This window comes from Magnolia sinica, chromosome 6 (genome assembly GCF_029962835.1).
Source record: "Magnolia sinica isolate HGM2019 chromosome 6, MsV1, whole genome shotgun sequence".
Lineage (NCBI taxonomy): Eukaryota > Viridiplantae > Streptophyta > Magnoliopsida > Magnoliales > Magnoliaceae > Magnolia > Magnolia sinica.
The window spans coordinates 84,575,383-84,593,273 of record NC_080578.1 but is presented as its reverse complement, the minus strand read 5'-3'; the positions used below and the strand labels follow the sequence as shown (position 1 = coordinate 84,593,273).

The 17,891-nt window shown below is 40.0% G+C and overlaps 1 protein-coding gene across 3 annotated transcripts in view; it reads left to right on the top strand.

Annotated features, from left to right (window-relative positions):
• The window catches only part of LOC131248970 (protein FAR1-RELATED SEQUENCE 9-like), a 35,084-nt gene extending 17,193 nt beyond the window's left edge, over window positions 1-17,891 (top strand). Inside the window, exon 3 of one of the 3 annotated variants that reach the window (XM_058249503.1) lies at window positions 17,566-17,891. The gene's annotated coding sequence lies outside the window, so the exon portion shown is untranslated. Of the gene's footprint in view, window positions 1-16,241; window positions 16,999-17,030; window positions 17,311-17,565 lie in introns of those variants that run through there. The other 2 variants (XM_058249504.1, XM_058249505.1) reach the window with 2 other exon arrangements.

The window sequence follows — 17,891 nt, the reverse complement described above, 5'->3', positions numbered from 1 at the left end:
TTCAAGCGTAGGCAATTGGAACATCGTTCTTTTCATTGTTTCGAACATCAATCCACAATTAAAGTAAAATTTGTGAGGAAGGAGACTGTTGAAGATGCTCCTAACTGCATACAAATGATAATTGAATATGACAAGAAATATGAAGAACATGCACATGATGGGCTGCATTTGGAGAGATGTATCATGTGTATGGTTTTTTTTTTTTTGAAGACACGGGGTGTCCCAACCGCTTTTTTGAAGTGAGACTAATCCCTGCGGATACACGCAATCACCCACAACCACGTGTATCGGGTAAAGCCAAGGAGGGGAATCGAACCCTCACCTATAGGGAGCAAACCTATGGTGAAGACCATGGTGATAAGGGCGAGTCGTTGGTTATCTAGTGGATTATGCTATTGGTGCCTTTTGTGATTGATAAGGGGTGATGGTTGTGACATAATATTTTCGTACCACTTGCACCTCTGGTGGGAAGAAGTGCACAATTTTGTTAGATGAGGGGAGTAGCAAGAACATTATTTTATAAGAAATGATGGATAAATTAAACCTCAAAGAACATAAGCATCCATGCTTATATTAGATTCATTGGTTAAAAAAAGGGGGGAGAAGATTTTGTTTACTCTAGGTGTTTTTTATTATTTAAAGGTTAATGATTTTATTATAAAAAAGCAAAAGGCAGAAAGCATACAAGAGGCAATTACAAAGCAGACCAAGAAGATTCCGAAAGAGGGGAGTCAGTAAGAGCCTTTATATATGAGGCCTAATTCATTCCATCCGACACTAACTTTGATTGCAAAACAACGATTATTCCCCTCTCCCCACAAGCCCAAACTCTACCCAACAAGGAGAGCCTCGAAAGCATTCTCCTTCCCAATCCCACCCACATGCCAAGGATAGGAGAGGCTCTCAATAGATCCTAGCATCAACCAAGATATGTCAAAAAGTAACCAAAAATCTCTCCTACATTCCACCAACAAAGGGGCAATGTAAAAGAGGCGATCAACAGACTCCACATCTCTCATGCACAACAAACAAACACTGGTAATCATCATCTTCCTCTTTCAAAGGTTGTCAACCGTGAGAACCTTCCTCCTCACCAACCATGCAAAGCCAGGAACCTTTAGGGAGGCCCCATAAAACCAAATAAAAAGACTATGCACATCGTGCATTTTTAAAGAAGCCCCAATAAGCAACCTATAGGAGGAGCTAACCGAGAATTGACTAGACTATCCTTTATGCCACAACATGGAATCCCTAATACCCAATGAAGATCGAATCCAATGAAGCTGCTTCACAATTGGGTGAATTTTTCTACTTCCTTCTCTGACAAATTCCTTTAACATGGCAGAAGCCAATCACTCCACTTGAATTACAACGATAAATGGGGACGTTGGCATTTGGGATAGCCTAACTAGCCTCAGAAAATCATCTTGAAGCGGCCTCTCACCCGTCCAAACATCCTCCCAAAAAGGGATCCACAAGGGCCCATTTGATTTTTCACCTTAATTGTAAATACATTGTAAATAGATAATGATTACTTTTTTAGATTGTTTAGCAATCCACCTGTATTTCTGCTTTGAAAACCGGTCCAAAAAATTGACTTAAATTTGTGGGCCGCACAGTGATGCATTTGACATATCTATGTCGTTCATTCGTTTTAGCATAACATTTTGGGGCATAAGCTGAAAAATAAGGTAGATCCAATGCTCAAATGGCGCACATCAAAGGAATAATGTCCGTAAAATATCCACCATTGAAAGTTATTTCTTTCATCAAGCCTATGTTGATGTTTGTTTGTCATCTAAACTGTTCATAAGGTCACACAGACATGGATAAGGGGAAAACACAAATATCAGCTTGATCCAAAACCTCTGGGGGTCCCAAGAAGTATTTAATGGCAAGCATTCGATTCATCACAGTTTCCTATGGTGTGGTCCACTTGAACTTTGGATCTACCTCTTTTTTAGGCTCATGCCCTAAATTCAATTGACATAACAGATGAACAGTGTGGATAAGCCACATACATCACAGTGGGCCCCACATTCATTTGGCAGCCATCCTCGATTTTAGGGTTTAAAAGGCTGGCTATCCACATTTGCATCGGGAGTGATGCCGTAATTACTTAGGTAAATAATCGTTACCCATTTGCAAGGTAATTACCCGTGACCTGGAAAATCAGTCCCCCCCCCCCCCAAGGAACTTGGGACCCCATCTGATAGCCATCTTCCACAACGTTGAAGCTCTATACAAGGATGAATGTTTCATCCACCATTCTCCATCAGAGACACAATACTTCCTTGCTACTTCCTTTCTCCATAAACTGTCATCGTCCACCCCGAATCACCATAACCATTCCCAACAAGCCTGAATTCATTACCTCCAACTTCCTTATACTATACCCCCATACAAGGCTTGCACACCTCATCCTACTTCAAGAAATGAATCTTGTGCTTCGCTTTTGCACCTTGCCATAAAAATTAACACCTTAGCCTCTATAGCCTATCTAACACAGACCTTGGGCACTGAACAAGTGACATATAGAAAAGCGAGAAATTCGAAAAAGCAGCTTCGATCAAATGTCAATCTTCCTCTCAAAGAGAGATGCTAGCTTTTACATCTCAATAGTTTCCTTTCCACTCTTTTTATCACCTTGGCCCATAAGTGCTTCATTGGCTTGCTAATGCATAATGGGAGACCGAGATACAAAAGGGGAAAAGACACAGTGCTACAACTGAAAACCTTCACAAACTTGTTCACCTCCTTATGTGAGATCCCCATTTCAGACATCTTGCTTTTAAGAATGTTCACCTTTAGGCCCGAAACCACTTTAAAGCACTTAATGATTTTCCTCACGTTATCCACCTCCTCTTCTTCCATGTGATAGAAGAGAATCGTGTTGTTGGCAAAATGAAGTTCGGAGATTTGAAAAGTTGCTTTGTCAACACTGAAACCACTAACGAGGAATGCCTACAATCCTTTATCCATCATCTTTCTTAGGGCTTTCACTATCATCACAAACAAAAAAGGCGTCAACAGATCATCTTGTCGGAGTCATCTCGAAATAGCCCTTAGGATACCCATTAACCAGAACCAAAACCTAGCCAAGTGAATGCATTCTTGTATCCACATTCTCCAATTCTTCTCGCACCCCAATTGACCCAACATGTACAGGAAATCCTAGTCGACATGGTTGTACAATTTCTCAATGTCCAAGATTTGTCTTCCGACTGCGAATGCACATTGGACAATGGAAATGACATTCGAGGGAACCGAGCAGAATCTTGAAGCGAAAATTTTGTAGGCCCCGCCAACGAGGCTAATGGGCCTAAAATCCTTCAAAAATCCTTCAACTATCAACTCCTTTGGGATTAAAGCAATAACAAAAGCTCCATTCTGATGAAAGAAGACCATTGTTGTGAAATTCAGTTACAAAGTCAACCACATCTACATTCACGAACTTTGTAAAGACCTAGAAGAATGCCATAAGGAATCCGTGCAACCTCGAAGCCAAGGTATCCTCCACTGCGAATGGACTTTCATGAAGCTAAGCCTTATCCTTTCAAAATTTTGTCAAAAGGCAAATTATTAAGCCACGGCCGCACCCAGGTTTCACTAGTAAGGTGATCACTATAGAACCAAACAATGGCCTCACACACTTGGAACTTTTCCTCCATCCTAACCCCATCTACCTTCACAATGGATTTTGTTACTCCTAGTTCGGGTGCTAGCAATAACGTGGAAAATTTTCATGTTTCTGGCTTCCTCCTTGAGCCATGTTGCTCTTAAACACTGCCAACACTTGATTTCTTCACCCTCAATTGGTTCTTGTAATCTAGGGAAAGCGAATCTCTCTTCAATCTCTCCTCCGACATCTCTGTCCCTTCATATTTCATGTCTAACGGTTGAATGTCTTGAAGATTTTTTATTTTTTTTGTCCTCCCATTTTTACCTTGCAGTTCCCAAGCATATCTTTCTTCCATAAGCCGATCTTGCCACTTATGAGTTCAAGCTTTAGAAATAAGATGAAGCTCACATGTGCTTTCATCGAGGTGGAAAACTACCACACCTTCACTGAATTTGGAAAGCCCTCAACTTCCAACCATAATAACTCGAATCTAAATAGCCTTGGGCCCCAATCATCTTCCTTCACTTCCAGGACAATTGCATAATGGTTGGAACCTGACCTTGGGAGGTCTCTTTGCCGAACCGAAGGGAACTTCTCCTCCCACTTCGAAGAGACAAGAAACCGGTCAAGCTTGGATTTGACAACCCTTGTTTGCCCATTTGCCCATTTGCCTAGGTGAATTTGGCATCCCACATTGAGATGTCCACAAGGTCGTTTCTATAGACCCACTCAGAGAACTCCCTCATACTATGTGTAATGTAATTAACATTCGACTTCTCAAAAGAAAACCTGACCATGTTGAAATCACCCCCCAAGCACAATGACTGACTTCGTCTCCTTTGGATCAAGTCCATCTTTGCCCATAGCTGAACATGCTAGCCTAGGCTTTTTGGGCTATACACTCCAGAAAAGACCCATCTGAAACCAAAAGCACATACTGGAGAAGCACAAAGACGAATTACACTACACCATCCTTCACCTAAACTCTTGAATCCCAATCACAACTGTTCCCCCCATTGAACCCACCACGTTAAGAGCCACCCAATCATTAAACCTATCTCCCCAAACGACATCCACCATTCTTTGGTTAATCGACTACAACTTGGTTTCCTACAATGTAACAAGCTGGGCCTTGAAGCACTTACGTGTACCTAATTTGGAGTCTCTTTCGAAGGCAACCCGGACCCTTAACGTTCCAAATGAGAAACTTCATTGGGAAACCACTCTTGACCCTCCTGTCCTTTCTCTCCTCTAGAAGAGACCCCCACCACATAATTGACTGAAGACGTGAGACCTGCCAGTTCTCTCCTTCCCTTAGTCGCTTTGCGTTTTTTAATTTGAGAGGCACGGAGACTTTTGATTTCCCTATCCTTCCACAATAAAAAAGAGCAATATTATCTTCTTCATAGTCCCTGAATGACACACCCACAATCTTATTAACATGGCCAATTGTCTCTTTAATCCAACGGATTCCCCTCACCATTGAAATGTGCCCCCCTTCCCCTCTAATTGGTGAAGAGACTCATAATATGCAAGCCTCATGCCACAATTGAGCTCCACTTTGATGCCAAAAGAAGATTTCAAAGGCGGAACATTGAGGCCTTCGATGGCAGCTTGTCACTAGAAGACACGCCATGCATATCCAAAGTCACTAAAATCTAGCCATCACGAGCAGCTCCACTACTATGGAATTCTGCACATAGAGGTCAATTAACCAGAGTTGTATCGAAAAGCACCACGTGCCTTGCACATCTTGTTGGAATGGAAGAGCTTGTACTGGGGGCCACTACCATTGTGCCCTGCTGCCTACCTTCAATCAAAATTAGTGAAGGACAAGAGAAGCCTTTCTAGAAGTTGCCCGTAGCCTCCCCACTTCTCCCTACATTTGCTCGACGAGCCAAAGTGACTTTTGAAATGGAAGAGATTGACAGTTGCATCAAATAGGAGGGAGGGAGAGTCACACATGCTAAGCGAACTTAACTCTTCCACATGAGTCCCATAGGAGCCTCTTTCCACACAATTAGAGCCTAGCATGCATGGCTCAAGTGTTGATTTGATCATGATAGCTTGGGGACACGTCGCTTCTAGAATTACATCATCTTCAGCAACCCTAATGTGATGATAGCACAGCCGTTCGACAAGCAACACTCCACCGCCATGCCAACAGTCTCTTGCAAGCCAATTGACGCCGCATTTATTGAGAGGCTTGATCGATGTTCTGTTGGACCACCTAATCAGTGCTCCTCTTCTGTAATGACACCGCCGCACAGTGCCAACACAACACCTCCCACCTGCCTACCGTTGCCCTAACCCACCTCCCTTCACTTCTCTCGCTGCCCAAACGTAGACCTTGTCATCCCCGACAATGATGGGGATCTTTTTTAGCATCAACATCTTCTTCTTCCTCATGCAAATTCTCTCCTTTTAGTGTTCATATGACCCTTCAATGTTTGAATCAATGGCGATCACCTCACAAGCGGGATACAATTCTTCTGTCACAAAGACATACCTAATCTAAAATTCCTAATGCATCCGAGTGTCAACTACTTAAATCTGCAAATCAAAAGAACCAGCTCATCCTTGTACGCTTGTAGAGGAAGCGAAATCCACATCTCGTTCTCGCTAAGGGGCTTGAGAACTCGGTCTCTCTTCTAACCCCCAACACAAGGATATAAAGAGAACGAAGAGTAAGAAGGATAGCAAAGAGAACAGAGCAAGTATGGAGAAGCTACAAATGAACATCTCTGTGAGAAGATATATATAAAAAAAGTGACTTAGTTATAGTTTATCTCCATAAAAAGAGGTTTACGAGGGGAACTTATAACAAGCTCAAGTCTAAGAAGATTGGTCCACACTAAGTTAAGAGGAAGTTGAGTGACAACGCTTATAAGATCGAGTTTCCAAATGACTTAGATATCTTATCGACTTTCAATGTGTCAAATTTGTTTGATGTGCAAGACAAAGTTGTTTCTGATATGGAGAAACAACTCTCGAAGAAATATAAAGAAGAAAACAAGTATTGCAGATGAATATAGTTGGCACCCAACGAGGCCAATAAATGGAAGAACAAGCCCTATTCTGAAATTCAAAAGATCGGATCTGGACCTCTATTATGTGTATGAAATGTCCACGGCCTACATCATCAACACATGTTGGGGCCCATGTGCACTTGAGTCGATTTGGGTATGGGATAATGTAGGCCCATAGCCTACCATGGGCCCCAACATGTGCTGATGATGAACTGTTTGTCAATAGATTTAGGGCCTAAATATTGGTAACTGCAATTTACTATTTGTGGAAGATATGGGTGTTGATTAAAGATGTGATTGAAGATTTTGATGATTATTTCCTAGATTCGCTTTTATTATTATAAGGCTTGTTGCCATCTTAGGCAGATTAGATTGATTTGAAACCAATCTAATAAATGTGGGTTTTCATTAATAATTTGTAGGGATTGTCTTTAGGGTTTATCAGTGTTTTAAGTAGCAGTAGCATATTGCGTAGCGTTCAAGCCTCCATCACGATACTTCTATTTTTTAATTTAAAAATAAGAAGTCCATAGCTCAAGTGGTAGATTGAGTGAAAGATACCTCGTTTCAACATTGAGGTCTTGGTATCGATTCCCTAGTGGGGGTGGCTAGCAGTGAAGTGTGAACTAACAGTGGGTGTACTAAGAAGCTAACAAAAAAAAGAAAAAGAAAAAAGATGTGGGTTTTCATTAATAATTCATAGGGATTGTCTTTAGGGTTTATCAGTGTTTTAAATAGCGGTAGCATGCTGCATAGCGTTCAAGCCTCCATCACAATATTTCTATTTTTTAATTTAAAAGTAAGAAAAATACGATAAATAGTAAGAAAAAAAAAGCAAACAAATTATAAAAATGTCACATTCTTCAAAATAAAAATCCCACGAGTAAGAGAATTAAGTACAATACAAATGTCACATTCCTCAAAATCTCAAATTCTCAATTAATAGTCTCTAGACTAGTGCCTACTGGTCATCGTCATCCTCATTCACCTCGTCACCAGGTCTAGGCCTTTATCATCTGCATCTAGATCATCCACACCATAAACAACCATTCCTATATTTCCTTCCTTTCTTATAGGAGTAAGAAATCATCCCATAGGACCACCGTCACATTAAAGAAAGAGATTCATTGGTCTTTTGCTTTCTTTGTGAAAAATGTTCATGTAACTTAGTCTATAACTGGAAGCACTTACTTAAATTAGTTGCATTTTAAAAAAAATTATTATTTTTTTTTGGGGGGTGGGGGGGGGGGTGTTAAACTCCTCTAGAAATATTAGATGTTGATGGTGCATTGCTGTTAGCTGGATCATCAAACTCCGTAATAGTTGCAATAACACTAATATCAAAGGCCATATTTTGATCTTCCAGCCACGATGGATCAGTTGGGAGAACGGGGTCTTCTTTCTCAACAATCCATTCATCGTCTGAAGCAATGTGGTCCACCAATGTAGTATCCAGTGCCACCCTCGTCTTGTTTCTCTCTTTGTTTCATATTATACATCACATATACTAGAGATTTGAGCTTTTGTTGCTCTAGCTGATTTCTCTTCTTTGTGTGGATCTGATCATATAATGATCCATGCCAGTCAATTATCAAACACTTGCTAATCTACTAAATAAAAATTAACCAATTTAGAATATCGAATGGTACAAAAGTCACCTAATCAAAAGTGCTCCAATTTCTTTCACAACCAGAAGCACTGCATGTGAGGCTTAAAACTAGTATTGCAAACTTTGTAAGCTATGCAGTTCTATCTCCAAAGCATAACTACTAATCAACTACACAAATTAGTTATAAATTAATGAAATTCTCTCACCAATTATAAAAATATAATTTACATAAAAATGAAACTATCAAAATATAAAATTAATGAAATGCTTTCACCAATTATAAAAATATAAAAAACTAGTATTGCAAACTTTGTAAGCTGTGAAGTTCTATCTCCAAAGCATATCTACTAATCAGCTACACAAATTAGTTATAAATTAATGAAATGCTTTCAACAATTAAAAAAATATAATTTACATAAAAATGAAACTATCAAAATATAAAATTATAAATTACCTGGGGAACGCTTTGTCATGGTTTTGAGTGCCAGGTGAGAGCCAAAATCCCCTCCTCTTGTCATATTCATCCAACCTAATATCAGTATTTGCATGCTCATCACGGGGGATCTTCATATCCATGCACTCCAACAACCCCATTTTTTATCTCAAGGTGTGTAGAGAACTTATCTGAGTACCCTATCTGAGGATTCAAATGGTACCCAGCTGCATGTAGAGGACGATGAAGCTAAGGAGTCCGTTTCTCATCTATTTTGTTCCAAATTGGAACGTCTCTTTTTTATATTATTGCAATTACATACAATCTTCTCCTTTGCCGAGTCCATCAATTCATAAATGAATCCCATTGCTGGCCTCTCTTCCGAATCTGCTTCTCTTAAAACACTTACTAAAGGCATGATGCTCTTAACACATAAGACAACATTCGACCAAAATTTCTGATAAAACATTATAATAGCCCGTATCATTATTCCTTCCGTTTTTTAGCCCAAGAACATGAATTCCATTATTCAGATGCGAACATGGCCATAAGACCATTCTTTTGCTTGTAAATACTTCGAAGGGTGATGTACGTTAAGGCAAAGCATATCACTGCCGGTTGTAGAAGCTCATTATTATTCGTGAAGCTTCTCATCATGCTCAATACAATTCCATGCCCGTAAATAAACTTGGTCACTGTCGTTGCCTTTTTAAGCATTTCAAAATACATTTTCATTTTTTTTTTTATATCCTCCAATGTTAGATATATGTAGCGTGCAGCACACGGATCCCAATATATCCTTTTCCTCTTATCCATAAGTTTCTTCTCAACACTCACCTAGTTTGAATGGTTATCCGTGATAACCTGGACCACATTTTCTTCCACAATTTCATCAAGATATTTAAATAACAAATTTCCTTCTTTTATTGAATACGAAGCATTAATAGACATGTAAAACATTATTCCGACTTGTGTTCGAAATATTGATACTATAGGCTGATATTATTAGTATCGCAGTCCAGCGACATGATACCCTTCGAAAGAGACCCAGAAAGTATTTAAAAAGATTACGCGGACAACATCATTATCCAAAAAAATCCGATTTTTTATTTTTATTTTTATTTTTTAAAAAAAAGAGAAACCTTCAACAGGTGAATTTCGATAACTGTACAAGAGATCGCCATGATCGGAAGCTTCCATTTGGTGGGCCATTCGAATCGAAGCTTCGTTCATAGGTTAGTGCAAACAAAATCTCCGATTTGGGAGAGATTCGTCAAAATCCGAAGAAATTCAAGTATTCGGGCGAAATCCGGGGAAATCCTCGTCAAAATCTGGATAATCTTTGCCGAAATCCGAAGATATGTGAGATTTGGGAGAGATTTTAGGGTTCCAGCCCTCTGAAAGCCTCTCTGCTTAAAAAAAAAGGGCGTTTGAGCCCTTTTTATGGAATCAAGTTGGCTGGTGTACTGCACACCACCGACCTGACTAGTGTGTTGTCGTCACCAAGTTCTGTGGGTCCCATCATGAGGTATGTGTTATATCTAAACTGTTCGTCCATTTGTCGAGCTCGTCGTAAGGCTTGAGCTGAAAAATAAGACAGATCCAAAGATCAAGTGGACCACACTGCAAACAGCAGTGGGAGATTGAACATCTACCATTGAAACCCTTTCGAGGGTCACAAAATTTTTGGATCGATATGATATTTGTTTTTCCTCTTCATCCAAATCCGTGTGACCTAATGAACGGATTGGATGAAAAATAAACGTTATGGTGGGCCCTACGAATGTTTTAACGGTGAGAATCAGTGCCCACTGCTATTTGTGGTGTCGTCCACTTGAGCTTTGCATATGACTTTTTTTTGGGCTCATGATCTAAAATGATCTCTCCAAATGCATAAACGGTATAGATATAATAAATACATTAGTAGACCCATTTAACTTTGAACCGTTCGTATAACTCGAACTGGGGGAGCCTCAGCGCCCGTCTTTGCAGTGTGGTGGGAAGCGGATCACGTAGTGACTAGTGTACTAAGTAAACTCTGTGGGGCCCATTGTAATTCATGTATTTTACCCACTCCGTCCATCCATTTTACCATATAATTTTATGCTTTTAGCCCAAAAAATGAAGCATATCCAAAGCTCAAGTGGACCACACCACAATAAACAGTGCGAATTGAATGTCTATCGTTAAAAAATCCTTGGGGGTCGAAGAAGTTTTGGATTAAGATGATATTTGTTCTTTTCCTTCATCCATGTCTTTGTGATCTTATGAACAAGTTGGATGAAAAATAAACATCACTGTAGGCCCTAGGAAGGTTTCAACGGTGAAAATCATTATTCCTATTGTTTCCTGCGATATGGTCCATTTGAGCTTTGGATATGTTTCAAATTTGTGCTCAACCCCTGAAATGAGCTGGAAAAACGGATGGACAGTGTGGATAAACCATGTACATTCACGGTGGGCCCAACAGAGTTTACTCAGTACTATAATAGCGTATTTAAGTGTGGTGAGGGAGTGGAGTAGGTGAGACCCTAGCCTCACTCAAGACCGTACAACCCCTACCGTGGGGCCCAACTTGACGTGTGTATTCTGTATCCACTCTGTCCATCCATTTTTTCAGATCATTTTACAACATTATCCCAATAATTAAGAAGATCGAAACAGTGGTAGTTGAACACGGTACCATTAAAAACTTCTTAGGGTGCACCTTAATTTTCCCTAAATTTTTTTAAGCATCCAATCTGCTGATAACTTCACATAAGTTTGAATGAAGAGAAAAAACGATTATCAGCTTGATCCAAAACTTGTGTGGCCCACTAATGGTCAATCACCATTGTTTCCTATGATATGGTCTACCTGATTATTGGATTTGCTTCATTTTTTGCATAATGTCCTAAAATGATATGGAAAAACGGATGGACGGGATACTGGATACAGCGCATAACTTAGGACCCTATACAAAGGAAACCTATTATGTGTACTTCTTTTTTGAGATTTTATGATTTAAAAGTGTGTATTAAGGTCTTTTTTTAATAATCCTTGAAGCTTCATTGAAAAATTTAATGTTTCCCCATGTTTCCCAAAAAGTGTGATAAATTACACAATACAAACGATATATCCCATGCGATAACCGATACGTATCTGTATCCCAAGGGTGCGATATATTGCGTGATACCAATATTTCGAACACTGGTTCCGACTAGAGAATTAATCAGAAAGTTAATGATGCTTTTATTCTTTCCATCCAACCAACCATCAAACATAATTGAACATTCATGAGTTTTCCAAGAATCTTTGTATGCTTTCATTAAACTATCAATATTAATAACCTCCTCTTTTAGTATCCATGTTCTCATTTCATGCATGGATGGTGGCTTCAACCTCGGTCCAAACTTTCCAATAGCCTCACACAATGCTGAAAAGTATAGCCTATTAACAACCCCCCACCCCCCCCAAAAAAAAAAAAAAAAAAACTTCCAATCACCCTACATACTTCTTTTCTTCCTTCTTCCACTTTGAATTCAATGTGGATTGACGTTGCTCACTACTAACAAACTGATGCATAGGGCCCCTTACTCTTGCCGTTGGTTGATTACCAGAAGATCTACTGCCAAGTTGGCTGCCAATGATAGCATCATTACCCACACTGACTCTATCACTTGCATAACTGGAAATATATGTTGATCCCCCTCTCCCTAGATCTCGAAAGACCTCATTTAAAAAAAAAAAAATTTCCCGTAATGTTATTGTTTTAAAGCCTTTTTACATTCCTTCTTGGGTCCTTCTGTCACTTTTGGGCACGGCTTTATCTGATTGTGGGTTCCAGCCAAACGATTCTTTAGGCAAGTCACGCCTCCTGTACACCTTTGACCACAAAATTTGCAATGCACATAATTTCTATGAAATTGTCCAAGTGGATTATCGGCCACATATTTCCATGCAAAAGCTCTCTCTCTCTCTCTCTCTACACAAATATTCTTATGGGTGTACTTTTGTCCATTTCTTTACGATTCTGGTGTTGTGATGTTATTGTCTCGATAACCAGGTTACCCCAATTTAGGAGCGCTAGTGAAGGACGATTTAGTAAAATTTTTATTGCCAAGTTCTTCAAAAGAGGTCGTTTATCATTGAAATTAGGAGCATCCTTCATAGCAATCATTCTGAAAAAAAGGTGTTGCATGCTTAAGAGATTTCAAGCCTATTAGCCTTATTGGGGGTTTCTTACAAAATCTTATCAAAAATCCGGGCATCTAGATTTTGATTGGTTCTAGCGAATGTCATATCCAAAGTCCAAGGTCCATTCGGGGACAAAGACAATTTTTGGATACTGCGTTAATTGTTCATGAATGCATCATTTGCACCATAGCGAAGGAAAAAAGGACATTATTTGGAAGCTTAGAAAGCATATGACCATGCGGATCGGATTTTCCTTGATTATTTGGGATGGGATGTGGCAGGTATGGACATGGATGCAAGAGTGCATTCGGTCAGTCAAGTTCTCAATGTTGGTCAACAAGTCTCCCAAAGGTTTCTTCAAAGCGTCTCCGGTAGGGGATCCACTCTCTCCCTTCTTGTTTGTGGTTGTAACGGAAGCGCTTAGTAAGATGTTGGAAAGAGAGTTGTTTGTGGATCTCATTAGCAGGTTCAGGGTGTATAATCAAAAGCTTCAAATTTCTAATCTCTAGTTCGCTGACAACACCGTCTTATTTTGCGATGCATAAGAAGTTAAGATGCATGACTTAACGAATATTTTAAAGCGGTGTCTGGTTTGAAGGTAAACATTCTAAAAAGCGAGATGCTAGGTGTTGGCATCTTTAAGGAAGAGGTGGCAAGGCTAGCGGAGGTGTTTAGATGTCATGCTGGGTCCTTCCTCATATCTCGACCTTCTTGTATGTGTCGGTAAACCCTTGAATCATTTTTTTGGGACAATGTAATTGCAAGAGTAGAAGGAAATTGTCAAGGTGGAAAAGTCAGCACCTTACATTGGGCGGAAGATTAATGTTAGTAAAAGCAGCCATGTTGAATATGCTACTACGCCTCTTTGTAGGTGTCCAAAGGCTATCTTGGACAGATTGAAGAGTCTAAAGATGCAAAGTGGTCGGAGGTGTGTAAGCAATAATGAGGAAGGGGGAGAAGGTATAACGGGGTTGGAGTCTATGAATTCGGTGCTGTTAGGAAAATCACTGTGGAGGTTCAACACGGAAGAAAGTAGTTTATATAAAGGGAGTGATAACTACAAAGTATGGTATTTTGAGGGGATTGGTGGACAAAAGATTCATCCTTGGGCATCAATGTTATGGTAGGCAGTTGCTAGAGTGGCAAACAAATTTGAGGGGATTGGCTTCTCATTAGGAGATGGGAAGAGGATTCAGTTTTGGGAGGATGTTTGGATTGGAGGGATGCCACCACATTACGAAAGTTATCTCTGAAAGCAAATGTTCCTCTTGCTCGATGCTTTTCAGTTTTAGGTGATATAGTGGTGTGGTCTCCTCTATGTCAAAGGAATTTGACGGATGGGGAAGCAGACAATCTTATCTGGCTCTTGGTGTGTCTTCAAAGTCATCGTCCTTCCTTAGGGGCATGCAATGGTGAGGAACAAGGAAGAATTGGGTCAATTCTCTATTCGCTTTCTATAGTTTGATTGTATGGACCATTCTCTAGGGAGCATAAAGGTCACACATTATTATTATTATTGGTACCCCTACCACACACCCCCCCCCCCCCCCCCCAAAAAAAAAAAAAGAAGAAGAAGAAGAAGAAGGTAGTAGTGGCATTTGCATGGTTGGTGGGAAGAGACAAGGTGCTTACAGTTGATAACTTCCGAAAAAAGAGGATGGTGATCCCTAACTTATGTGTGATGTGTATGTAGAGCGCATAGTCAGTCGATCACCTCTTTATCCACTCTCTTTCACTGGCCTGGCATGAGATTGGAGTTGGGAAAAAAAAGGAAGGATGATTTGGAGGCTATCCTATATGGTAGGTATTTGTTGGGGGGGGGGGGGGTGGGAAGTGGGCTGGTGTCGGGGGCCTTTACTAAGGGCGAAATTGGATGTAATGAATTGGGCCCCAGGTAAGAAGTGGGCTGGTGTCGGGGGCCTTTACTAAGGGCGAAATTGGATGTAATGAATTGGGCCCCAGGTAAGGCTCTTGCTGAGTGTTCCCTTTTCTTCACTGTCATCTTTGTTGTTCTCCACTTTAGATTTCCCATCTTTGGCTTTTTGTTATTTTCTTTTTTAATAACCAGTTCTACACGCAACCAACTAATACACTCACCAAAGAACAATAGACCTTATGTTTTAAACAAGTGATCCTGACCATGCACATTTTATAGGTCATTTCAAGGATGTTTTGCTCATTGTTTGTCTTACATTGGAGAAGCTGCAGGTTCCTGACCATTTCAAAAAAGGAATTGTGGTGTCCTGATGTATCAGGACTGTGGTATTTCCATTCTTGGCTGTACAAGTGGGGCCCATGTTCAATGATCCAACTGCTAATCTGATAGGCACCCCCAAAAATCTTCCTCACTGGAAGACCAACCACATTTGGCATTTTTAGGGTTAGTGCTGCAATTCATCTTGTTTAGTTGTATGACATGGGTCGATGGGAAAGGATCTTCCAATCTGAGAGAGTTTGGAAGAATCCCCATTCACAGTGGGGCTCACATCAATGGTCCTTATCTCCTGGCATGGATCCAGTCACCATGGGCCATGCTCATCAGGATGCTGCATGTCCTTCCACATCACTCTTTAATTCCCCTCTCTAAAAAGGCACTATTTTTACATGTTTGTGAGTATTAAAAAGGCACTGTTTTGCTCACTTGTTTGTACATTCAAATTGTATATTAATGGCGTGTTTGAATGAATCCAGTTCCAGTCCGATCAGATAGGACTAGCCCCTATCTATTCATTTCAGGGATGAAGACAATTAACTGGATTGGAAAACAGTGCCTTTTTAATATGCCTTTGATTCCCACTTAGGACATTTTGGACTACCAACCAAAATCCCTCTTTTCCAGATCCAAATCCTTTTCAATAAATTGTCTGGAAAAAGTGTGTGTGTGTGTGTGTGTGAAAGAACTCACCTCCTATGAAAGCCGGCCCAAAGTCATATTAATTTATCTTCTCTGCAACGTTAACTTCATAATGGTAATGGGTATCATCCATGCTGTGGCTGCTATATATATATATATATATATATATATAAACTCACCTCCTTTGAAAACTGACCCAAAGTCATATTAATTTATGTTCTCTGCAACCTTAACTTCATAATGGTAATGGGTATCATCCATACCATGGCTGCTTTCTCGATGGTACTGTCAGCCATGGAACGCATTACATTTTCCTTTTTTCTATTGGACACTTGTTTTTCATGTTGTTTCTGAGAAATTTATCCTGTAGCTGCGACGAACCTGTTCTAACCTGAGTGCGGCCTCATTAGTCGGTGAAATGAGACATGTCTATGGCATGTTTTGATGTACACCAAATCATTTGCGGAATGGGTGTTTTGGAAGAAGGAATAAACATCTGTTCAACCATGTGCTTTCAGGGAACGCACCCTAACTGCAACCTTCAGATTGGGTTTTTCTGCCTTTTTCGTTGCAGTTTCAAGAAGGGGGAAAAAATCTGCTTGTTTTAAGATTACTCTTAGTGAAGTTTATTAGTGACACAATGGCATAATTATCTTTGCTTCCTAAATTTATGCCAATTTTATGCTCTATGATATAGATTTTCAGTTTGTACAAGGAGGGCCAATTGGGTGATGTCTTTTCTTTCTTAGCCATCCATTTTTCATTACATATTGAAGGGCTAGGATTTCCAATGTAAACAATTATCGGAAGCGGTCTTTAAAGGTAGAAAGTTCAAGAGAACGGATTGGGTGTCTCCGGATGCATGGATTTTTCATGCCTCCACATCTGCAACCATCTGTTTGAATTTGCATGGGTGAAATGAGGACATTGGATGGAGGAGCCACTTGGGCTGTCTCTTAGCCGAACTAGACCTACTCCATCCAATGGTTGAAAATTCACCTGCAGAAGTGAACTGAAGGTTTTAGATGCGGAGGCATGAAAAATTCCTGCCTCTAGAGGCACTGAATCACTGATACACGAATTATTCAAATTCTTAATCACCTGCAAGAGGCCAACCCCAATTAATTTGGATTAGGCTTTACATGATGATGACAATGGATCACCTGTGAGAACTACTATCGCGTCATTTATATTCTCTAAAAAAGAAAAGAAAAAAATCATGACATTCTTGCATACACGAGCACTGCACAACCTTGATTGTTGATCTTACCCTATTGTGTCTTCACTTGAGCTCGTGGCCTTTTCAGCCATCAAATAGCTGATGAACTCCTTCCAACATGTGGATAAAAAATAAATGGGAATGCATGGTGGAAGCATACTGTAGTATCCATATCTGCCAGCAGTTGGGCCACATACGCACGTTGTGTACCAATGCCAATTTTTCCTGATGTACTTTATTGTCTATTTATTTATTTATCCTGCTGGAACATTGGATTTTTTTTTTTAATTTTTATTTTAAACGTCCACTAGATGACCCCCAATTCGATATTCAGATGATCAAATAATCATACTTTTCTGTTCATGGTACATGTAAACTGGGACCCATATTTTGGACAGGTGTGTTTTTTTTTTTTTGGTTAGCTGTCAGTTCACGCTTCACTGTTAGCCACCCCCACTAGGGAATCGATACCAAGACCCAAGTGTTGAAACTAGATATCTTCACTCAGTCTGCCACTTGAGTTATGGATCAGGGTGTTTTGGACAGGTTAATTAGATTTATTTGTATGCAATTTCAAAGTGCCTGGGTCTCCACGTAGAGAACCCTGAACTCTATTGATTCAGGAAATTTATCATGTATGAGGCTCTGCTTCAGGACACGATCATGGCAGAATGCCTTTTCAAGTACTGCTACACTAAAAAAACTCCACAACAGAAATAAATGCATTGCGGTGTGGATGCTATTTTTCTTAGGATTGCACTTAAGCAGGTGGTGGTGGGCCACATTGAAGAAGTATGTTGATGATATGCGCTGGTTGTGTGCAAACAACAAATGCTGCTAACCAACGTTTGAAGGATCAGAGACCAATACATATGGTCTGATAGAAATCCAGGTCTACAAATTGGAGTCAGTTTTACCTGTTAAAATTGCATGTTTGAGAGAGAGAGAG